We start from the raw sequence: 22,557 nt of genomic DNA on the forward strand, positions 1-22,557 counted from the left end.
GCCTGTTTTACCACTACAGTCCTCCGCTCTACCAACTGAGCTTTCGAAGGCTTGGCAAATCAATCTCTAGCAAACTCAATACGAGCTTCCACTTCAACCGTCGACTTGTAAACATCTCTTGCAATTCGTGCAAAATACTACAAATTTGGCTTGTGAGGTTCCCGAATTGAGTAAAAGCACATCAGTTCCCAATTAAAAAAATGACCCCCTCCGCAGTCTCCCGCATGTTAATGACCACCATACTAAGGGGGAAAAGTTGAAAGGCGGCGCCTCACAGGCCATCTCCTCAGAGTATTCAGCCGTGTTGGGCCTTGACAATATTTTAATATCTTGGATGGTGTATAGTGTTCTCTCATTTCCCTTGAGAAATCAAGATTGTCAAGGGGATTCTGCTGTTTTGCCAGTTCATAGCAAGAGATGGGGATCCAAAACACCTGACAGGAAACCAATGAAGATTCGTGTTGGACAGAAAAATAACGTGGCCACAGCCTCAAAGCAAAAGGCATCTATTTTCAGTGATGAAATATAATATAATTATAAATTGTCTGTTATTTTACTTTCCAAGTATTTTACTTTCCAAGTATTCAATAAAATGTGCATTTGGCAAAAGTCCTTTGAGCCGGATTTGAACCAGAGACCTACGGATGCCTGTTTTACCACTACAGTCCTCCGCTCTACCAACTGAGCTATCAAAGGCATGACAAATCAACTCTAGCAAACTCAATACGAGCTTCCACTTCAACCGTCGACTTGTAAACATCTCTTGCAATTCGTGCAAAATACTACAAATTTGGCTTGTGAGGTTCCCGAATTGAGTAAAAGCACATCAGTTCACAATTAAAAAAATGACCCCCTCCGCAGTCGCCCGCATGTTACTGACCACCATACTAAGGGGGAAAAGTTGAAAGGCGGCGCCTCACAGGCCATCTCCTCAGAGTATTCAGCCCTGTTGGGCCTTGACAATATTTTAATATCTTGGATGGTGTATAGTGTTCTCTCATTTCCCTTGAGAAATCAAGATTGTCAAGGGGATTCTGCTGTTTTGCCAGTTCATAGCAAGAGATGGGGATCAAAAACACCTGACAGGAAACCAATGAAGATTCGTGTTGGACAGAAAAATAACGTGGCCACAGCCTCAAAGCAAAAGGCATCTATTTTCAGTGATGAAATATAATATAATTATAAATTGTCTGTTATTTTACTTTCCAAGTATTTTACTTTCCAAGTATTCAATAAAATGTGCATTTGGCAAAAGTCCTTTGAGCCGGATTTGAACCAGCGACCTAAGGATGCCTGTTTTACCACTACAGTCCTCCGCTCTACCAACTGAGCTATCGAAGGCTTGGCAAATCAGTCTCTAGCAAGCTCAATACGAGCTTCCACTTCAACCGTCGACATTCAAACATCTCTTGCAATTCGTGCAAAATACTACAAATTTGGCTTGTGAGGTTCCCGAATTGAGTAAAAGCACATCAGTTCACAATTAAAAAAATGACCCCCTCCGCAGTGTCCCGCATGTTACTGACCACCATACAAAGGAGGAAAAGTTGAAAGGCGGCGCCTCACAGGCCATCTCCTCAGAGTATTCATCAGTGTTCGGCCTTGACAATATTTTAATATCTTGGATGGTGTATAGTGTTCTCCCATTTCCCTTGAGAAATCAAGATTGTCAAGGGGATTCTGCTGTTTTGTCAGTTCATAGCAAGAGATGGGGATCCAAAATACCTCACAGGAAACCAACGAAGATTGGTGTCGGACAGAAAAATAACGTGGCCACAGCCTCAAAGCAAAAGGCATCTATTTTCAGTGATGAAATATAATATAATTATAAATTGTCTGTTATTTTACTTTCCAAGTATTTTACTTTCCAAGTATTCAATACAATGTGCATTTGGCAAAAGTCCTTCGAGCCGGATTTGAAACAGCGACCTAAGGATGCCTGTTTTACCACTACAGTCCCACGCTCTACCAACTGAGCTATCGAAGGCTTGGCAAATCGTTCTCTAGCAAACTCAATACGAGCTTCCACTTCAACCGTCGACTTGTAAACATCTCTTGCAATTCGTGCAAAATACTACAAATTTGGCTTGTGAGGTTCCCGAATTGAGTAAAAGCACATCAGTTCCCAATTAAAAAAATGACCCCCTCCGCAGTCTCCCGCATGTTAATGACCACCATACTAAGGGGGAAAAGTTGAAAGGCGGCGCCTCACAGGCCATCTCCTCAGAGTATTCAGCCGTGTTGGGCCTTGACAATATTTTAATATCTTGGATGGTGTATAGTGTTCTCTCATTTCCCTTGAGAAATCAAGATTGTCAAGGGGATTCTGCTGTGTTGCCAGTTCATAGCAAGAGATGGGGATCCAAAACACCTGACAGGAAACCAATGAAGATTCGTGTTGGACAGAAAAATAACGTGGCCACAGCCTCAAAGCAAAAGGCATCTATTTTCAGTGATGAAATATAATATAATTATAAATTATCTGTTATTTTACTTTCCAAGTGTTTTACTTTCCAAGTATTCAATAAAATGTGCATTTGGCAAAAGTCCTTTGAGCCGGATTTGAACCAGCAACCTAAGGATGCCTGTTTTACCACTACAGTCCTCCGCTCTACCAACTGAGCTATCAAAGGCTTGGCAAATCAACTCTAGCAAACTCAATACGAGCTTCCACTTCAACCGTCGACTTGTAAACATCTCTTGCAATTCGTGCAAAATACTACAAATTTGGCTTGTGAGGTTCCCGAATTGAGTAAAAGCACATCAGTTCCCAATTAAAAAAATGACCCCCTCCGCAGTCTCCCGCATGTTAATGACCACCATACTAAGGGGGAAAAGTTGAAAGGCGGCGCCTCACAGGCCATCTCCTCAGAGTATTCAGCCGTGTTGGGCCTTGACAATATTTTAATATCTTGGATGGTGTATAGTGTTCTCTCATTTCCCTTGAGAAATCAAGATTGTCAAGGGGATTCTGCTGTTTTGCCAGTTCATAGCAAGAGATGGGGATCCAAAACACCTGACAGGAAACCAATGAAGATTCGTGTTGGACAGAAAAATAACGTGGCCACAGCCTCAAAGCAAAAGGCATCTATTTTCAGTGATGAAATATAATATAATTATAAATTATCTGTTATTTTACTTTCCAAGTATTTTACTTTCCAAGTATTCAATAAAATGTGCATTTGGCAAAAGTCCTTTGAGCCGGATTTGAACCAGCGACCTAAGGATGCCTGTTTTACCACTACAGTCCTCCGCTCTACCAACTGAGCTATCAAAGGCTTGGCAAATCAACTCTAGCAAACTCAATACGAGCTTCCACTTCAACCGTCGACTTGTAAACATCTCTTGCAATTCGTGCAAAATACTACAAATTTGGCTTGTGAGGTTCCCGAATTGAGTAAAAGCACATCAGTTCACAATTAAAAAAATGACCCCCTCCGCAGTCGCCCGCATGTTACTGACCACCATACTAAGGGGGAAAAGTTGAAAGGCGGCACCTCACAGGCCATCTCCTCAGAGTATTCAGCCGCGTTGGGCCTTGACAATATTTTAATATCTTGGATGGTGTATAGTGTTCTCTCATTTCTCTTGAGAAATCAAGATTGTCAAGGGGATTCTGCTGTTTTGCCAGTTCATAGCAAGAGATGGGGATCCAAAACACCTCACAGGAAACCAATGAAGATTCGTGTTGGACAGAAAAATAACGTGGTCACAGCCTCAAAGCAAAAGGCATCTATTTTCAGTGATGAAATATAATATAATTATAAATTGTCTGTTATTTTACTTTCCAAGTATTTTACTTTCCAAGTATTCAATAAAATGTGCATTTGGCAAAAGTCCTTCGAGCCGGATTTGAACCAGCGACCTAAGGATGCCTGTTTTACCACTACAGTCCTCTGCTCTACCAACTGAGCTATCGAAGGCTTGGCAAATCAGTCTCTAGCAAGCTCAATACGAGCTTCTACTTCAACCGTCTACATTCAAACATCTCTTGCAATTCGTGCAAAATACTACAAATTTGGCTTGTGAGGTTCCCGAATTGAGTAAAAGCACATCAGTTCACAATTAAAAAAATGACCCCCTCCGCAGTGTCCCGCATGTTACTGACCACCATACAAAGGAGGAAAAGTTGAAAGGCGGCGCCTCACAGGCCATCTCCTCAGAGTATTCATCAGTGTTCGGCCTTGACAATATTTTAATATCTTGGATGGTGTATAGTGTTCTCCCATTTCCCTTGAGAAATCAAGATTGTCAAGGGGATTCTGCTGTTTTGCCAGTTCATAGCAAGAGATGGGGATCCGAAACACCTCACAGGCAACCAATGAAGATTGGTGTTGGACAGAAACATAACGTGGCCACAGCCTCAAAGCAAAAGGCATCTATTTTCAGTGATGAAATATAATATAATTATAAATTGTCTGTTATTTTATTTTCCAAGTATTTCACTTTCCAAGTATTCAATAAAATTTGCATTTGGCAAAAGTCCTTCGAGCAGGATTTGAACCAGCAACCTAAGGATGCCTGTTTTACCACTACAGTCCTCCGCTCTACCAACTGAGCTTTCGAAGGCTTGGCAAATCAATCTCTAGCAAACTCAATACGAGCTTCCACTTCAACCGTCGACTTGTAAACATCTCTTGCAATTCGTGCAAAATACTACAAATTTGGCTCGTGAGGTTCCCGAATTGAGTAAAAGCACATCAGTTCCCAATTAAAAAAATGACCCCCTCCGCAGTCTCCCGCATGTTAATGACCACCATACTAAGGGGGAAAAGTTGAAAGGCGGCGCCTCACAGGCCATCTCCTCAGAGTATTCAGCCGTGTTGGGCCTTGACAATATTTTAATATCTTGGATGGTGTATAGTGTTCTCTCATTTCCCTTGAGAAATCAAGATTGTCAAGGGGATTCTGCTGTTTTGCCAGTTCATAGCAAGAGATGGGGATCCAAAACACCTGACAGGAAACCAATGAAGATTCGTGTTGGACAGAAAAATAACGTGGCCACAGCCTCAAAGCAAAAGGCATCTATTTTCAGTGATGAAATATAATATAATTATAAATTGTCTGTTATTTTACTTTCCAAGTATTTTACTTTCCAAGTATTCAATAAAATGTGCATTTGGCAAAAGTCCTTTGAGCCGGATTTGAACCAGAGACCTACGGATGCCTGTTTTACCACTACAGTCCTGCGCTCTACCAACTGAGCTATCAAAGGCATGACAAATCAACTCTAGCAAACTCAATACGAGCTTCCACTTCAACCGTCGACTTGTAAACATCTCTTGCAATTCGTGCAAAATACTACAAATTTGGCTTGTGAGGTTCCCGAATTGAGTAAAAGCACATCAGTTCACAATTAAAAAAATGACCCCCTCCGCAGGCGCCCGCATGTTACTGACCACCATACTAAGGGGGAAAAGTTGAAAGGCGGCGCCTCACAGGCCATCTCCTCAGAGTATTCAGCCCTGTTGGGCCTTGACAATATTTTAATATCTTGGATGGTGTATAGTGTTCTCTCATTTCCCTTGAGAAATCAAGATTGTCAAGGGGATTCTGCTGTTTTGCCAGTTCATAGCAAGAGATGGGGATCAAAAACACCTGACAGGAAACCAATGAAGATTCGTGTTGGACAGAAAAATAACGTGGCCACAGCCTCAAAGCAAAAGGCATCTATTTTCAGTGATGAAATATAATATAATTATAAATTGTCTGTTATTTTACTTTCCAAGTATTTTACTTTCCAAGTATTCAATAAAATGTGCATTTGGCAAAAGTCCTTTGAGCCGGATTTGAACCAGCGACCTAAGGATGCCTGTTTTACCACTACAGTCCACCGCTCTACCAACTGAGCTATCGAAGGCTTGGCAAATCAGTCTCTAGCAAGCTCAATACGAGCTTCCACTTCAACCGTCGACATTCAAACATCTCTTGCAATTCGTGCAAAATACTACAAATTTGGCTTGTGAGGTTCCCGAATTGAGTAAAAGCACATCAGTTCACAATTAAAAAAATGACCCCCTCCGCAGTGTCCCGCATGTTACTGACCACCATACAAAGGAGGAAAAGTTGAAAGGCGGCGCCTCACAGGCCATCTCCTCAGAGTATTCATCAGTGTTCGGCCTTGACAATATTTTAATATCTTGGATGGTGTATAGTGTTCTCCCATTTCCCTTGAGAAATCAAGATTGTCAAGGGGATTCTGCTGTTTTGTCAGTTCATAGCAAGAGATGGGGATCCAAAATACCTCACAGGAAACCAACGAAGATTGGTGTCGGACAGAAAAATAACGTGGCCACAGCCTCAAAGCAAAAGGCATCTATTTTCAGTGATGAAATATAATATAATTATAAATTGTCTGTTATTTTACTTTCCAAGTATTTTACTTTCCAAGTATTCAATACAATGTGCATTTGGCAAAAGTCCTTCGAGCCGGATTTGAAACAGCGACCTAAGGATGCCTGTTTTACCACTACAGTCCCACGCTCTACCAACTGAGCTATCGAAGGCTTGGCAAATCGATCTCTAGCAAACTCAATACGAGCTTCCACTTCAACCGTTGACTTGTAAACATCTCTTGCAATTCGTGCAAAATACTACAAATTTGGCTTGTGAGGTTCCCGAATTGAGTAAAAGCACATCAGTTCCCAATTGAAAAAATAACCCCCTCCGCAGTCTCCCGCATGTTAATGACCACCATACTAAGGGGGAAAAGTTGAAAGGCGGCGCCTCACAGGCCATCTCCTCAGAGTATTCAGCCGTGTTGGGCCTTGACAATATTTTAATATCTTGGATGGTGTATAGTGTTCTCTCATTTCCCTTGAGAAATCAAGATTGTCAAGGGGATTCTGCTGTTTTGCCAGTTCATAGCAAGAGATGGGGATCCAAAACACCTGACAGGAAACCAATGAAGATTCGTGTTGGACAGAAAAATAACGTGGCCACAGCCTCAAAGCAAAAGGCATCTATTTGCAGTGATGAAATATAATATAATTATAAATTATCTGTTATTTTACTTTCCAAGTATTTTACTTTCCAAGTATTCAATAAAATGTGCATTTGGCAAAAGTCCTTTGAGCCGGATTTGAACCAGCGACCTAAGGATGCCTGTTTTACCACTACAGTCCTCCGCTCTACCAACTGAGCTATCAAAGGCTTGGCAAATCAACTCTAGCAAACTCAATACGAGCTTCCACTTCAACCGTCGACTTGTAAACATCTCTTGCAATTCGTGCAAAATACTACAAATTTGGCTTGTGAGGTTCCCGAATTGAGTAAAAGCACATCAGTTCCCAATTAAAAAAATGACCCCCTCCGCAGTCTCCCGCATGTTAATGACCACCATACTAAGGGGGAAAAGTTGAAAGGCGGCGCCTCACAGGCCATCTCCTCAGAGTATTCAGCCGTGTTGGGCCTTGACAATATTTTAATATCTTGGATGGTGTATAGTGTTCTCTCATTTCCCTTGAGAAATCAAGATTGTCAAGGGGATTCTGCTGTTTTGCCAGTTCATAGCAAGAGATGGGGATCCAAAACACCTGACAGGAAACCAATGAAGATTCGTGTTGGACAGAAAAATAACGTGGCCACAGCCTCAAAGCAAAAGGCATCTATTTTCAGTGATGAAATATAATATAATTATAAATTGTCTGTTATTTTACTTTCCAAGTATTTTACTTTCCAAGTATTCAATAAAATGTGCATTTGGCAAAAGTCCTTTGAGCCGGATTTGAACCAGCGACCTAAGGATGCCTGTTTTACCACTACAGTCCTCCGCTCTACCAACTGAGCTATCGAAGGCTTGGCAAATCAACTCTAGCAAACTGAATACGAGCTTCCACTTCAACCGTCGACTTGTAAACATCTCTTGCAATTCGTGCAAAATACTACAAATTTGGCTTGTGAGGTTCCCGAATTGAGTAAAAGCACATCAGTTCACAATAGAAAAAATGACCCCCTCCGCAGTCGCCCGCATGTTGCTGACCACCATACTAAGGGGGAAAAGCTGAAAGGCGGCACCTCACAGGCCATCTCCTCAGAGTATTCAGCCGCGTTGGGCCTTGACAATATTTTAATATCTTGGATGGTGTATAGTGTTCTCTCATTTCTCTTGAGAAATCAAGATTGTCAAGGGGATTCTGCTGTTTTGCCAGTTCATAGCAAGAGATGGGGATCCAAAACACCTCATAGGAAACCAATGAAGATTCGTGTTGGACAGAAAAATAACGTGGTCACAGCCTCAAAGCAAAAGGCATCTATTTTCAGTGATGAAATATAATATAATTATAAATTGTCTGTTATTTTACTTTCCAAGTATTTTACTTTCCAAGTATTCAATAAAATGTGCATTTGGCAAAAGTCCTTCGAGCCGGATTTGAACCAGCAACCTAAGGATGCCTGTTTTACCACTACAGTCCTCCGCTCTACCAACTGAGCTATCGAAGGCTTGGCAAATCAGTCTCTAGCAAGCTCAATACGAGCTTCCACTTCAACCGTCGACATTCAAACATCTCTTGCAATTCGTGCAAAATACTACAAATTTGGCTTGTGAGGTTCCCGAATTGAGTAAAAGCACATCAGTTCCCAATTAAAAAAATGACCCCCTCCGCAGTCTCCCGCATGTTACTGACCACCATACAAAGGAGGAAAAGTTGAAAGGCGGCGCCTCACAGGCCATCTCCTCAGAGTATTCATCAGTGTTCGGCCTTGACAATATTTTAATATCTTGGATGGTGTATAGTGTTCTCTCATTTCCCTTGAGAAATCAAGATTGTCAAGGGGATTCTGCTGTTTTGTCAGTTCATAGCAAGAGATGGGGATCCAAAATACCTCACAGGAAACCAACGAAGATTGGTGTCGGACAGAAAAATAACGTGGCCACAGCCTCAAAGCAAAAGGCATCTATTTTCAGTGATGAAATATAATATAATTATAAATTGTCTGTTATTTTACTTTCCAAGTATTTTACTTTCCAAGTATTCAATACAATGTGCATTTGGCAAAAGTCCTTCGAGCCGGATTTGAAACAGCGACCTAAGGATGCCTGTTTTACCACTACAGTCCCACGCTCTACCAACTGAGCTATCGAAGGCTTGGCAAATCGTTCTCTAGCAAACTCAATACGAGCTTCCACTTCAACCGTCGACTTGTAAACATCTCTTGCAATTCGTGCAAAATACTACAAATTTGGCTTGTGAGGTTCCCGAATTGAGTAAAAGCACATCAGTTCCCAATTAAAAAAATGACCCCCTCCGCAGTCTCCCGCATGTTAATGACCACCATACTAAGGGGGAAAAGTTGAAAGGCGGCGCCTCACAGGCCATCTCCTCAGAGTATTCAGCCGTGTTGGGCCTTGACAATATTTTAATATCTTGGATGGTGTATAGTGTTCTCTCATTTCCCTTGAGAAATCAAGATTGTCAAGGGGATTCTGCTGTGTTGCCAGTTCATAGCAAGAGATGGGGATCCAAAACACCTGACAGGAAACCAATGAAGATTCGTGTTGGACAGAAAAATAACGTGGCCACAGCCTCAAAGCAAAAGGCATCTATTTTCAGTGATGAAATATAATATAATTATAAATTATCTGTTATTTTACTTTCCAAGTGTTTTACTTTCCAAGTATTCAATAAAATGTGCATTTGGCAAAAGTCCTTTGAGCCGGATTTGAACCAGCAACCTAAGGATGCCTGTTTTACCACTACAGTCCTCCGCTCTACCAACTGAGCTATCAAAGGCTTGGCAAATCAACTCTAGCAAACTCAATACGAGCTTCCACTTCAACCGTCGACTTGTAAACATCTCTTGCAATTCGTGCAAAATACTACAAATTTGGCTTGTGAGGTTCCCGAATTGAGTAAAAGCACATCAGTTCCCAATTAAAAAAATGACCCCCTCCGCAGTCTCCCGCATGTTAATGACCACCATACTAAGGGGGAAAAGTTGAAAGGCGGCGCCTCACAGGCCATCTCCTCAGAGTATTCAGCCGTGTTGGGCCTTGACAATATTTTAATATCTTGGATGGTGTATAGTGTTCTCTCATTTCCCTTGAGAAATCAAGATTGTCAAGGGGATTCTGCTGTTTTGCCAGTTCATAGCAAGAGATGGGGATCCAAAACACCTGACAGGAAACCAATGAAGATTCGTGTTGGACAGAAAAATAACGTGGCCACAGCCTCAAAGCAAAAGGCATCTATTTTCAGTGATGAAATATAATATAATTATAAATTATCTGTTATTTTACTTTCCAAGTATTTTACTTTCCAAGTATTCAATAAAATGTGCATTTGGCAAAAGTCCTTTGAGCCGGATTTGAACCAGCGACCTAAGGATGCCTGTTTTACCACTACAGTCCTCCGCTCTACCAACTGAGCTATCAAAGGCTTGGCAAATCAACTCTAGCAAACTCAATACGAGCTTCCACTTCAACCGTCGACTTGTAAACATCTCTTGCAATTCGTGCAAAATACTACAAATTTGGCTTGTGAGGTTCCCGAATTGAGTAAAAGCACATCAGTTCACAATTAAAAAAATGACCCCCTCCGCAGTCGCCCGCATGTTACTGACCACCATACTAAGGGGGAAAAGTTGAAAGGCGGCACCTCACAGGCCATCTCCTCAGAGTATTCAGCCGCGTTGGGCCTTGACAATATTTTAATATCTTGGATGGTGTATAGTGTTCTCTCATTTCTCTTGAGAAATCAAGATTGTCAAGGGGATTCTGCTGTTTTGCCAGTTCATAGCAAGAGATGGGGATCCAAAACACCTCACAGGAAACCAATGAAGATTCGTGTTGGACAGAAAAATAAGGTGGTCACAGCCTCAAAGCAAAAGGCATCTATTTTCAGTGATGAAATATAATATAATTATAAATTGTCTGTTATTTTACTTTCCAAGTATTTTACTTTCCAAGTATTCAATAAAATGTGCATTTGGCAAAAGTCCTTCGAGCCGGATTTGAACCAGCGACCTAAGGATGCCTGTTTTACCACTACAGTCCTCTGCTCTACCAACTGAGCTATCGAAGGCTTGGCAAATCAGTCTCTAGCAAGCTCAATACGAGCTTCTACTTCAACCGTCTACATTCAAACATCTCTTGCAATTCGTGCAAAATACTACAAATTTGGCTTGTGAGGTTCCCGAATTGAGTAAAAGCACATCAGTTCACAATTAAAAAAATGACCCCCTCCGCAGTGTCCCGCATGTTACTGACCACCATACAAAGGAGGAAAAGTTGAAAGGCGGCGCCTCACAGGCCATCTCCTCAGAGTATTCATCAGTGTTCGGCCTTGACAATATTTTAATATCTTGGATGGTGTATAGTGTTCTCCCATTTCCCTTGAGAAATCAAGATTGTCAAGGGGATTCTGCTGTTTTGCCAGTTCATAGCAAGAGATGGGGATCCGAAACACCTCACAGGCAACCAATGAAGATTGGTGTTGGACAGAAACATAACGTGGCCACAGCCTCAAAGCAAAAGGCATCTATTTTCAGTGATGAAATATAATATAATTATAAATTGTCTGTTATTTTATTTTCCAAGTATTTCACTTTCCAAGTATTCAATAAAATTTGCATTTGGCAAAAGTCCTTCGAGCAGGATTTGAACCAGCGACCTAAGGATGCCTGTTTTACCACTACAGTCCTCCGCTCTACCAACTGAGCTTTCGAAGGCTTGGCAAATCAATCTCTAGCAAACTCAATACGAGCTTCCACTTCAACCGTCGACTTGTAAACATCTCTTGCAATTCGTGCAAAATACTACAAATTTGGCTTGTGAGGTTCCCGAATTGAGTAAAAGCACATCAGTTCCCAATTAAAAAAATGACCCCCTCCGCAGTCTCCCGCATGTTAATGACCACCATACTAAGGGGGAAAAGTTGAAAGGCGGCGCCTCACAGGCCATCTCCTCAGAGTATTCAGCCGTGTTGGGCCTTGACAATATTTTAATATCTTGGATGGTGTATAGTGTTCTCTCATTTCCCTTGAGAAATCAAGATTGTCAAGGGGATTCTGCTGTTTTGCCAGTTCATAGCAAGAGATGGGGATCCAAAACACCTGACAGGAAACCAATGAAGATTCGTGTTGGACAGAAAAATAACGTGGCCACAGCCTCAAAGCAAAAGGCATCTATTTTCAGTGATGAAATATAATATAATTATAAATTGTCTGTTATTTTACTTTCCAAGTATTTTACTTTCCAAGTATTCAATAAAATGTGCATTTGGCAAAAGTCCTTTGAGCCGGATTTGAACCAGCGACCTAAGGATGCCTGTTTTACCACTACAGTCCTCCGCTCTACCAACTGAGCTATCGAAGGCTTGGCAAATCGTTCTCTAGCAAACTCAATACGAGCTTCCACTTCAACCGTCGACTTGTAAACATCTCTTGCAATTCGTGCAAAATACTACAAATTTGGCTTGTGACGTTCCCGAATTGAGTAAAAGCACATCAGTTCCCAATTAAAAAAATGACCCCCTCCGCAGTCTCCCGCATGTTACTGACCACCATACAAAGGAGGAAAAGTTGAAAGGCGGCGCCTCACAGGCCATCTCCTCAGAGTATTCATCAGTGTTCGGCCTTGACAATATTTTAATATCTTGGATGGTGTATAGTGTTCTCCCATTTCCCTTGATAAATCAAGATTGTCAAGGGGATTCTGCTGTTTTGCCAGTTCATAGCAAGAGATGGGGATCCAAAATACGTCACAGGAAACCAACGAAGATTGGTGTCGGACAGAAAAATAACGTGGCCACAGCCTCAAAGCAAAAGGCATCTATTTTCAGTGATGAAATATAATATAATTATAAATATTCTGTTATTTTATTTTCCAAGTATTTTACTTTCCAAGTATTCAATAAAATTTGCATTTGGCAAAAGTCCTTCGAGCCGGATTTGAACCAGCAACCTAAGGATGCCTGTTTTACCACTACAGTCCTCCGCTCTACCAACTGAGCTTTCGAAGGCTTGGCAAAATATTCTCTAGCAAACTCAATACGAGCTTCCACTTCAACCGTCGACTTATAAACATCTCTTGCAATTCGTGCAAAATACTACAAATTTGGCTTGTGAGGTTCCCGAATTGAGTAAAAGCACATCAGTTCCCAATTAAAAAAATGACCCCCTCCGCAGTCTCCCGCATGTTAATGACCACCATACTAAGGGGGAAAAGTTGAAAGGTGGCGCCTCACAGGCCATCTCCTCAGAGTATTCAGCCGTGTTGGGCCTTGACAATATTTTAATATCTTGGATGGTGTATAGTGTTCTCTCATTTCCCTTGAGAAATCAAGATTGTCAAGGGGATTCTGCTGTTTTGCCAGTTCATAGCAAGAGATGGGGATCCAAAACACCTGACAGGAAACCAATGAAGATTCGTGTTGGACAGAAAAATAACGTGGCCACAGCCTCAAAGCAAAAGGCATCTATTTTCAGTGATGAAATATAATATAATTATAAATTATCTGTTATTTTACTTTCCAAGTATTTTACTTTCCAAGTATTCAATAAAATGTGCATTTGGCAAAAGTCCTTTGAGCCGGATTTGAACCAGCAACCTAAGGATGCCTGTTTTACCACTACAGTCCTCCGCTCTACCAACTGAGCTATCAAAGGCTTGGCAAATCAACTCTAGCAAACTCAATACGAGCTTCCACTTCAACCGTCGACTTGTAAACATCTCTTGCAATTCGTGCAAAATACTACAAATTTGGCTTGTGACGTTCCCGAATTGAGTAAAAGCACATCAGTTCCCAATTAAAAAAATGACCCCCTCCGCAGTCTCCCGCATGTTACTGACCACCATACAAAGGAGGAAAAGTTGAAAGGCGGCGCCTCACAGGCCATCTCCTCAGAGTATTCATCAGTGTTCGGCCTTGACAATATTTTAATATCTTGGATGGTGTATAGTGTTCTCCCATTTCCCTTGATAAATCAAGATTGTCAAGGGGATTCTGCTGTTTTGTCAGTTCATAGCAAGAGATGGGGATCCAAAATACGTCACAGGAAACCAACGAAGATTGGTGTCGGACAGAAAAATAACGTGGCCACAGCCTCAAAGCAAAAGGCATCTATTTTCAGTGATGAAATATAATATAATTATAAATATTCTGTTATTTTATTTTCCAAGTATTTTACTTTCCAAGTATTCAATAAAATTTGCATTTGGCAAAAGTCCTTTGAGCCGGATTTGAACCAGCGACCTAAGGATGCCTGTTTTACCACTACAGTCCTCCGCTCTACCAACTGAGCTTTCGAAGGCTTGGCAAATCATTCTCTAGCAAACTCAATACGAGCTTCCACTTCAACCGTCGACTTGTAAACATCTCTTGCAATTCGTGCAAAATACTACAAATTTGGCTTGTGAGGTTCCCGAATTGAGTAAAAGCACATCAGTTCCCAATTAAAAAAATGACCCCCTCCGCAGTCTCCCGCATGTTAATGACCACCATACTAAGGGGGAAAAGTTGAAAGGCGGCGCCTCACAGGCCATCTCCTCAGAGTATTCAGCCGTGTTGGGCCTTGACAATATTTTAATATCTTGGATGGTGTATAGTGTTCTCTCATTTCCCTTGAGAAATCAAGATTGTCAAGGGGATTCTGCTGTTTTGCCAGTTCATAGCAAGAGATGGGGATCCAAAACACCTGACAGGAAACCAATGAAGATTCGTGTTGGACAGAAAAATAACGTGGCCACAGCCTCAAAGCAAAAGGCATCTATTTTCAGTGATGAAATATAATATAATTATAAATTGTCTGTTATTTTACTTTCCAAGTATTTTACTTTCCAAGTATTCAATAAAATGTGCATTTGGCAAAAGTCCTTTGAGCCGGATTTGAACCAGCAACCTACAGATGCCTGTTTTACCACTACAGTCCTCCGCTCTACCAACTGAGCTATCAAAGGCATGACAAATCAACTCTAGCAAACTCAATAGGAGCTTCCACTTCAACCGTCGACTTGTAAACATCTCTTGCAATTCGTGCAAAATACTACAAATTTGGCTTGTGAGGTTCCCGAATTGAGTAAAAGCACATCAGTTCACAATTTAAAAAATGACCCCCTCCGCAGTCGCCCGCATGTTACTGACCACCATACTAAGGGGGAAAAGTTGAAAGGCGGCGCCTCACAGGCCATCTCCTCAGAGTATTCAGCCCTGTTGGGCCTTGACAATATTTTAATATCTTGGATGGTGTATAGTGTTCTCTCATTTCCCTTGAGAAATCAAGATTGTCAAGGGGATTCTGCTGTTTTGCCAGTTCATAGCAAGAGATGGGGATCAAAAACACCTGACAGGAAACCAATGAAGATTCGTGTTGGACAGAAAAATAACGTGGCCACAGCCTCAAAGCAAAAGGCATCTATTTTCAGTGATGAAATATAATATAATTATAAATTGTCTGTTATTTTACTTTCCAAGTATTTTACTTTCCAAGTATTCAATAAAATGTGCATTTGGCAAAAGTCCTTTGAGCCGGATTTGAACCAGCGACCTAAGGATGCCTGTTTTACCACTACAGTCCTCCGCTCTACCAACTGAGCTATCGAAGGCTTGGCAAATCAGTCTCTAGCAAGCTCAATACGAGCTTCCACTTCAACCGTCGACATTCAAACATCTCTTGCAATTCGTGCAAAATACTACAAATTTGGCTTGTGAGGTTCCCGAATTGAGTAAAAGCACATCAGTTCACAATTAAAAAAATGACCCCCTCCGCAGTGTCCCGCATGTTACTGACCACCATACAAAGGAGGAAAAGTTGAAAGGCGGCGCCTCACAGGCCATCTCCTCAGAGTATTCATCAGTGTTCGGCCTTGACAATATTTTAATATCTTGGATGGTGTATAGTGTTCTCCCATTTCCCTTGAGAAATCAAGATTGTCAAGGGGATTCTGCTGTTTTGTCAGTTCATAGCAAGAGATGGGGATCCAAAATACCTCACAGGAAAACAACGAAGATTGGTGTCGGACAGAAAAATAACGTGGCCACAGCCTCAAAGCAAAAGGCATCTATTTTCAGTGATGAAATATAATATAATTATAAATTGTCTGTTATTTTACTTTCCAAGTATTTTACTTTCCAAGTATTCAATACAATGTGCATTTGGCAAAAGTCCTTCGAGCCGGATTTGAAACAGCGACCTAAGGATGCCTGTTTTACCACTACAGTCCCACGCTCTACCAACTGAGCTATCGAAGGCTTGGCAAATCGTTCTCTAGCAAACTCAATACGAGCTTCCACTTCAACCGTCGACTTGTAAACATCTCTTGCAATTCGTGCAAAATACTACAAATTTGGCTTGTGAGGTTCCCGAATTGAGTAAAAGCACATCAGTTCCCAATTAAAAAAATGACCCCCTCCGCAGTCTCCCGCATGTTAATGACCACCATACTAAGGGGGAAAAGTTGAAAGGCGGCGCCTCACAGGCCATCTCCTCAGAGTATTCAGCCGTGTTGGGCCTTGACAATATTTTAATATCTTGGATGGTGTATAGTGTTCTCTCATTTCCCTTGAGAAATCAAGATTGTCAAGGGGATTCTGCTGTGTTGCCAGTTCATAGCAAGAGATGGGGATCCAAAACACCTGACAGGAAACCAATGAAGATTCGTGTTGGACAGAAAAATAACGTGGCCACAGCCTCAAAGCAAAAGGCATCTATTTTCAGTGATGAAATATAATATAATTATAAATTATCTGTTATTTTACTTTCCAAGTGTTTTACTTTCCAAGTATTCAATAAAATGTGCATTTGGCAAAAGTCCTTTGAGCCGGATTTGAACCAGCAACCTAAGGATGCCTGTTTTACCACTACAGTCCTCCGCTCTACCAACTGAGCTATCAAAGGCTTGGCAAATCAACTCTAGCAAACTCAATACGAGCTTCCACTTCAACCGTCGACTTGTAAACATCTCTTGCAATTCGTGCAAAATACTACAAATTTGGCTTGTGAGGTTCCCGAATTGAGTAAAAGCACATCAGTTCCCAATTAAAAAAATGACCCCCTCCGCAGTCTCCCGCATGTTAATGACCACCATACTAAGGGGGAAAAGTTGAAAGGCGGCGCCTCACAGGCCATCTCCTCAGAGTATTCAGCCGTGTTGGGCCTTGACAATATTTTAATATCTTGGATGGTGTATAGTGTTCTCTCATTTCCCTTGAGAAATCAAGATTGTCAAGGGGATTCTGCTGTTTTGCCAGTTCATAGCAAGAGATGGGGATCCAAAACACCTGACAGGAAACCAATGAAGATTCGTGTTGGACAGAAAAATAACGTGGCCACAGCCTCAAAGCAAAAGGCATCTATTTTCAGTGATGAAATATAATATAATTATAAATTATCTGTTATTTTACTTTCCAAGTATTTTACTTTCCAAGTATTCAATAAAATGTGCATTTGGCAAAAGTCCTTTGAGCCGGATTTGAACCAGCGACCTAAGGATGCCTGTTTTACCACTACAGTCCTCCGCTCTACCAACTGAGCTATCAAAGGCTTGGCAAATCAACTCTAGCAAACTCAATACGAGCTTCCACTTCAACCGTCGACTTGTAAACATCTCTTGCAATTCGTGCAAAATACTACAAATTTGGCTTGTGAGGTTCCCGAATTGAGTAAAAGCACATCAGTTCACAATTAAAAAAATGACCCCCTCCGCAGTCGCCCGCATGTTACTGACCACCATACTAAGGGGGAAAAGTTGAAAGGCGGCACCTCACAGGCCATCTCCTCAGAGTATTCAGCCGCGTTGGGCCTTGACAATATTTTAATATCTTGGATGGTGTATAGTGTTCTCTCATTTCTCTTGAGAAATCAAGATTGTCAAGGGGATTCTGCTGTTTTGCCAGTTCATAGCAAGAGATGGGGATCCAAAACACCTCACAGGAAACCAATGAAGATTCGTGTTGGACAGAAAAATAACGTGGTCACAGCCTCAAAGCAAAAGGCATCTATTTTCAGTGATGAAATATAATATAATTATAAATTGTCTGTTATTTTACTTTCCAAGTATTTTACTTTCCAAGTATTCAATAAAATGTGCATTTGGCAAAAGTCCTTCGAGCCGGATTTGAACCAGCGACCTAAGGATGCCTGTTTTACCACTACAGTCCTCTGCTCTACCAACTGAGCTATCGAAGGCTTGGCAAATCAGTCTCTAGCAAGCTCAATACGAGCTTCTACTTCAACCGTCTACATTCAAACATCTCTTGCAATTCGTGCAAAATACTACAAATTTGGCTTGTGAGGTTCCCGAATTGAGTAAAAGCACATCAGTTCACAATTAAAAAAATGACCCCCTCCGCAGTGTCCCGCATGTTACTGACCACCATACAAAGGAGGAAAAGTTGAAAGGCGGCGCCTCACAGGCCATCTCCTCAGAGTATTCATCAGTGTTCGGCCTTGACAATATTTTAATATCTTGGATGGTGTATAGTGTTCTCCCATTTCCCTTGAGAAATCAAGATTGTCAAGGGGATTCTGCTGTTTTGCCAGTTCATAGCAAGAGATGGGGATCCAAAACACCTGACAGGAAACCAATGAAGATTCGTGTTGGACAGAAAAATAACGTGGCCACAGCCTCAAAGCAAAAGGCATCTATTTTCAGTGATGAAATATAATATAATTATAAATTGTCTGTTATTTTACTTTCCAAGTATTTCACTTTCCAAGTATTCAATAAAATTTGCATTTGGCAAAAGTCCTTCGAGCAGGATTTGAACCAGCGACCTAAGGATGCCTGTTTTACCACTACAGTCCTCCGCTCTACCAACTGAGCTTTCGAAGGCTTGGCAAATCAATCTCTAGCAAACTCAATACGAGCTTCCACTTCAACCGTCGACTTGTAAACATCTCTTGCAATTCGTGCAAAATACTACAAATTTGGCTTGTGAGGTTCCCGAATTGAGTAAAAGCACATCAGTTCCCAATTAAAAAAATGACCCCCTCCGCAGTCTCCCGCATGTTAATGACCACCATACTAAGGGGGAAAAGTTGAAAGGCGGCGCCTCACAGGCCATCTCCTCAGAGTATTCAGCCGTGTTGGGCCTTGACAATATTTTAATATCTTGGATGGTGTATAGTGTTCTCTCATTTCCCTTGAGAAATCAAGATTGTCAAGGGGATTCTGCTGTTTTGCCAGTTCATAGCAAGAGATGGGGATCCAAAACACCTGACAGGAAACCAATGAAGATTCGTGTTGGACAGAAAAATAACGTGGCCACAGCCTCAAAGCAAAAGGCATCTATTTTCAGTGATGAAATATAATATAATTATAAATTGTCTGTTATTTTACTTTCCAAGTATTTTACTTTCCAAGTATTCAATAAAATGTGCATTTGGCAAAAGTCCTTTGAGCCGGATTTGAACCAGAGACCTACGGATGCCTGTTTTACCACTACAGTCCTCCGCTCTACCAACTGAGCTATCAAAGGCATGACAAATCAACTCTAGCAAACTCAATACGAGCTTCCACTTCAACCGTCGACTTGTAAACATCTCTTGCAATTCGTGCAAAATACTACAAATTTGGCTTGTGAGGTTCCCGAATTGAGTAAAAGCACATCAGTTCACAATTAAAAAAATGACCCCCTCCGCAGTCGCCCGCATGTTACTGACCACCATACTAAGGGGGAAAAGTTGAAAGGCGGCGCCTCACAGGCCATCTCCTCAGAGTATTCAGCCCTGTTGGGCCTTGACAATATTTTAATATCTTGGATGGTGTATAGTGTTCTCTCATTTCCCTTGAGAAATCAAGATTGTCAAGGGGATTCTGCTGTTTTGCCAGTTCATAGCAAGAGATGGGGATCAAAAACACCTGACAGGAAACCAATGAAGATTCGTGTTGGACAGAAAAATAACGTGGCCACAGCCTCAAAGCAAAAGGCATCTATTTTCAGTGATGAAATATAATATAATTATAAATTGTCTGTTATTTTACTTTCCAAGTATTTTACTTTCCAAGTATTCAATAAAATGTGCATTTGGCAAAAGTCCTTGGAGCCGGATTTGAACCAGCGACCTAAGGATGCCTGTTTTACCACTACAGTCCTCCGCTCTACCAACTGAGCTATCGAAGGCTTGGCAAATCAGTCTCTAGCAAGCTCAATACGAGCTTCCACTTCAACCGTCGACATTCAAACATCTCTTGCAATTCGTGCAAAATACTACAAATTTGGCTTGTGAGGTTCCCGAATTGAGTAAAAGCACATCAGTTCACAATTAAAAAAATGACCCCCTCCGCAGTGTCCCGCATGTTACTGACCACCATACAAAGGAGGAAAAGTTGAAAGGCGGCGCCTCACAGGCCATCTCCTCAGAGTATTCATCAGTGTTCGGCCTTGACAATATTTTAATATCTTGGATGGTGTATAGTGTTCTCCCATTTACCTTGAGAAATCAAGATTGTCAAGGGGATTCTGCTGTTTTGTCAGTTCATAGCAAGAGATGGGGATCCAAAATACCTCACAGGAAACCAACGAAGATTGGTGTCGGACAGAAAAATAACGTGGCCACAGCCTCAAAGCAAAAGGCATCTATTTTCAGTGATGAAATATAATATAATTATAAATTGTCTGTTATTTTACTTTCCAAGTATTTTACTTTCCAAGTATTCAATACAATGTGCATTTGGCAAAAGTCCTTCGAGCCGGATTTGAAACAGCGACCTAAGGATGCCTGTTTTACCACTACAGTCCCACGCTCTACCAACTGAGCTATCGAAGGCTTGGCAAATCGTTCTCTAGCAAACTCAATACGAGCTTCCACTTCAACCGTCGACTTGTAAACATCTCTTGCAATTCGTGCAAAATACTACAAATTTGGCTTGTGAGGTTCCCGAATTGAGTAAAAGCACATCAGTTCCCAATTAAAAAAATGACCCCCTCCGCAGTCTCCCGCATGTTAATGACCACCATACTAAGGGGGAAAAGTTGAAAGGCGGCGCCTCACAGGCCATCTCCTCAGAGTATTCAGCCGTGTTGGGCCTTGACAATATTTTAATATCTTGGATGGTGTATAGTGTTCTCTCATTTCCCTTGAGAAATCAAGATTGTCAAGGGGATTCTGCTGTGTTGCCAGTTCATAGCAAGAGATGGGGATCCAAAACACCTGACAGGAAACCAATGAAGATTCGTGTTGGACAGAAAAATAACGTGGCCACAGCCTCAAAGCAAAAGGCATCTATTTTCAGTGATGAAATATAATATAATTATAAATTATCTGTTATTTTACTTTCCAAGTGTTTTACTTTCCAAGTATTCAATAAAATGTGCATTTGGCAAAAGTCCTTTGAGCCGGATTTGAACCAGCAACCTAAGGATGCCTGTTTTACCACTACAGTCCTCCGCTCTACCAACTGAGCTATCAAAGGCTTGGCAAATCAACTCTAGCAAACTCAATACGAGCTTCCACTTCAACCGTCGACTTGTAAACATCTCTTGCAATTCGTGCAAAATACTACAAATTTGGCTTGTGAGGTTCCCGAATTGAGTAAAAGCACATCAGTTCCCAATTAAAAAAATGACCCCCTCCGCAGTCTCCCGCATGTTAATGACCACCATACTAAGGGGGAAAAGTTGAAAGGCGGCGCCTCACAGGCCATCTCCTCAGAGTATTCAGCCGTGTTGGGCCTTGACAATATTTTAATATCTTGGATGGTGTATAGTGTTCTCTCATTTCCCTTGAGAAATCAAGATTGTCAAGGGGATTCTGCTGTTTTGCCAGTTCATAGCAAGAGATGGGGATCCAAAACACCTGACAGGAAACCAATGAAGATTCGTGTTGGACAGAAAAATAACGTGGCCACAGCCTCAAAGCAAAAGGCATCTATTTTCAGTGATGAAATATAATATAATTATAAATTATCTGTTATTTTGCTTTCCAAGTATTTTACTTTCCAAGTATTCAATAAAATGTGCATTTGGCAAAAGTCCTTTGAGCCGGATTTGAACCAGCGACCTAAGGATGCCTGTTTTACCACTACAGTCCTCCGCTCTACCAACTGAGCTATCAAAGGCTTGGCAAATCAACTCTAGCAAACTCAATACGAGCTTCCACTTCAACCGTCGACTTGTAAACATCTCTTGCAATTCGTGCAAAATACTACAAATTTGGCTTGTGAGGTTCCCGAATTGAGTAAAAGCACATCAGTTCACAATTAAAAAAATGACCCCCTCCGCAGTCGCCCGCATGTTACTGACCACCATACTAAGGGGGAAAAGTTGAAAGGCGGCACCTCACAGGCCATCTCCTCAGAGTATTCAGCCGCGTTGGGCCTTGACAATATTTTAATATCTTGGATGGTGTATAGTGTTCTCTCATTTCTCTTGAGAAATCAAGATTGTCAAGGGGATTCTGCTGTTTTGCCAGTTCATAGCAAGAGATGGGGATCCAAAACACCTCACAGGAAACCAATGAAGATTCGTGTTGGACAGAAAAATAACGTGGTCACAGCCTCAAAGCAAAAGGCATCTATTTTCAGTGATGAAATATAATATAATTATAAATTGTCTGTTATTTTACTTTCCAAGTATTTTACTTTCCAAGTATTCAATAAAATGTGCATTTGGCAAA

General features: G+C 41.4%; 14 non-coding genes across 14 annotated transcripts; all 14 read right to left on the reverse strand.

Moving 5' to 3' along the window:
• Positions 1 to 2,547: 2,547 nt before the first annotated feature.
• Positions 2,548 to 2,633, reverse strand: TRNAY-GUA (transfer RNA tyrosine (anticodon GUA)). The gene is given in 2 exon segments: positions 2,548 to 2,583; positions 2,597 to 2,633. It is a non-coding gene; the product is annotated as a tRNA-Tyr (tRNA).
• Positions 2,634 to 3,192: 559 nt separating this feature from the next.
• On the reverse strand, positions 3,193 to 3,278 carry TRNAY-GUA (transfer RNA tyrosine (anticodon GUA)). Its single transcript is given in 2 exon segments — positions 3,193 to 3,228; positions 3,242 to 3,278. It is a non-coding gene; the product is annotated as a tRNA-Tyr (tRNA).
• A 559-nt stretch (positions 3,279 to 3,837) lies between these two features.
• On the reverse strand, positions 3,838 to 3,923 carry TRNAY-GUA (transfer RNA tyrosine (anticodon GUA)). Its single transcript is given in 2 exon segments — positions 3,838 to 3,873; positions 3,887 to 3,923. It is a non-coding gene; the product is annotated as a tRNA-Tyr (tRNA).
• Positions 3,924 to 7,066: 3,143 nt separating this feature from the next.
• TRNAY-GUA (transfer RNA tyrosine (anticodon GUA)) lies at positions 7,067 to 7,152 on the reverse strand. The gene is given in 2 exon segments: positions 7,067 to 7,102; positions 7,116 to 7,152. It is a non-coding gene; the product is annotated as a tRNA-Tyr (tRNA).
• Positions 7,153 to 8,356: 1,204 nt separating this feature from the next.
• On the reverse strand, positions 8,357 to 8,442 carry TRNAY-GUA (transfer RNA tyrosine (anticodon GUA)). The gene is given in 2 exon segments: positions 8,357 to 8,392; positions 8,406 to 8,442. It is a non-coding gene; the product is annotated as a tRNA-Tyr (tRNA).
• Positions 8,443 to 9,648: 1,206 nt separating this feature from the next.
• On the reverse strand, positions 9,649 to 9,734 carry TRNAY-GUA (transfer RNA tyrosine (anticodon GUA)). Its single transcript is given in 2 exon segments — positions 9,649 to 9,684; positions 9,698 to 9,734. It is a non-coding gene; the product is annotated as a tRNA-Tyr (tRNA).
• A 559-nt stretch (positions 9,735 to 10,293) lies between these two features.
• TRNAY-GUA (transfer RNA tyrosine (anticodon GUA)) lies at positions 10,294 to 10,379 on the reverse strand. Its single transcript is given in 2 exon segments — positions 10,294 to 10,329; positions 10,343 to 10,379. It is a non-coding gene; the product is annotated as a tRNA-Tyr (tRNA).
• Positions 10,380 to 10,938: 559 nt separating this feature from the next.
• Positions 10,939 to 11,024, reverse strand: TRNAY-GUA (transfer RNA tyrosine (anticodon GUA)). Its single transcript is given in 2 exon segments — positions 10,939 to 10,974; positions 10,988 to 11,024. It is a non-coding gene; the product is annotated as a tRNA-Tyr (tRNA).
• Positions 11,025 to 13,522: 2,498 nt separating this feature from the next.
• TRNAY-GUA (transfer RNA tyrosine (anticodon GUA)) lies at positions 13,523 to 13,608 on the reverse strand. Its single transcript is given in 2 exon segments — positions 13,523 to 13,558; positions 13,572 to 13,608. It is a non-coding gene; the product is annotated as a tRNA-Tyr (tRNA).
• A 3,142-nt stretch (positions 13,609 to 16,750) lies between these two features.
• TRNAY-GUA (transfer RNA tyrosine (anticodon GUA)) lies at positions 16,751 to 16,836 on the reverse strand. Its single transcript is given in 2 exon segments — positions 16,751 to 16,786; positions 16,800 to 16,836. It is a non-coding gene; the product is annotated as a tRNA-Tyr (tRNA).
• Positions 16,837 to 17,395: 559 nt separating this feature from the next.
• Positions 17,396 to 17,481, reverse strand: TRNAY-GUA (transfer RNA tyrosine (anticodon GUA)). Its single transcript is given in 2 exon segments — positions 17,396 to 17,431; positions 17,445 to 17,481. It is a non-coding gene; the product is annotated as a tRNA-Tyr (tRNA).
• Positions 17,482 to 18,040: 559 nt separating this feature from the next.
• On the reverse strand, positions 18,041 to 18,126 carry TRNAY-GUA (transfer RNA tyrosine (anticodon GUA)). The gene is given in 2 exon segments: positions 18,041 to 18,076; positions 18,090 to 18,126. It is a non-coding gene; the product is annotated as a tRNA-Tyr (tRNA).
• A 3,143-nt stretch (positions 18,127 to 21,269) lies between these two features.
• On the reverse strand, positions 21,270 to 21,355 carry TRNAY-GUA (transfer RNA tyrosine (anticodon GUA)). Its single transcript is given in 2 exon segments — positions 21,270 to 21,305; positions 21,319 to 21,355. It is a non-coding gene; the product is annotated as a tRNA-Tyr (tRNA).
• A 559-nt stretch (positions 21,356 to 21,914) lies between these two features.
• Positions 21,915 to 22,000, reverse strand: TRNAY-GUA (transfer RNA tyrosine (anticodon GUA)). Its single transcript is given in 2 exon segments — positions 21,915 to 21,950; positions 21,964 to 22,000. It is a non-coding gene; the product is annotated as a tRNA-Tyr (tRNA).
• Between the last annotated feature and the right edge of the window lie 557 nt (positions 22,001 to 22,557).

The sequence above is a fragment of the Ambystoma mexicanum genome, chromosome 1p (assembly GCF_040938575.1).
Source record: "Ambystoma mexicanum isolate Mex_15411 chromosome 1p, UKY_AmexF1_1, whole genome shotgun sequence".
Taxonomy (NCBI): Eukaryota; Metazoa; Chordata; class Amphibia; order Caudata; family Ambystomatidae; genus Ambystoma; species Ambystoma mexicanum.